Raw genomic sequence first — 525 nt, forward strand, 5'->3', positions numbered from 1 at the left:
TTACGTTTTTTTTATTTGTTTATCGTATATAAAATATTGTATGAAACTGTGCGTGAAGTACTTTTGCGTACATCGCGTGAGTTCGGAAAAAGCATACTTCACGAACTGTTTCATAATACGATCTTTTCAATGGCGGTATTACCGTTTTGAAAAATTAATATATACAGGGTGAAAGAATTAAAAGAAAGACAACAGACAACATATTTTTACATAAAACCACGAAAAATACTACTTGTAAACCGATCCTTCCGGTTCAAGACCTCGATCTTATACATCAAAAAAGAACCTACATGATATACCAAGGTTGAAATCGGACTTTTTTTTAAAAGTTATCGTGCTATTAGGCACATATGTATAGTCGCCATTTTGATTGCCCGCCATTTTTGTAAAAGGCAAAACCTGAGATGGCCTCATATCTAAATGTGAACCTTTATATGTGTAGTATTCTTCTTCTTCTTTTAGTGCCTATTCGTTGCGAATATTGGCGATCATTCTGGCTATAATTATTTTATTAACCGATGCTTT

The sequence above is a fragment of the Diabrotica virgifera genome, chromosome 9 (assembly GCF_917563875.1).
Source record: "Diabrotica virgifera virgifera chromosome 9, PGI_DIABVI_V3a".
In the NCBI taxonomy this organism is placed as follows: domain Eukaryota; kingdom Metazoa; phylum Arthropoda; class Insecta; order Coleoptera; family Chrysomelidae; genus Diabrotica; species Diabrotica virgifera.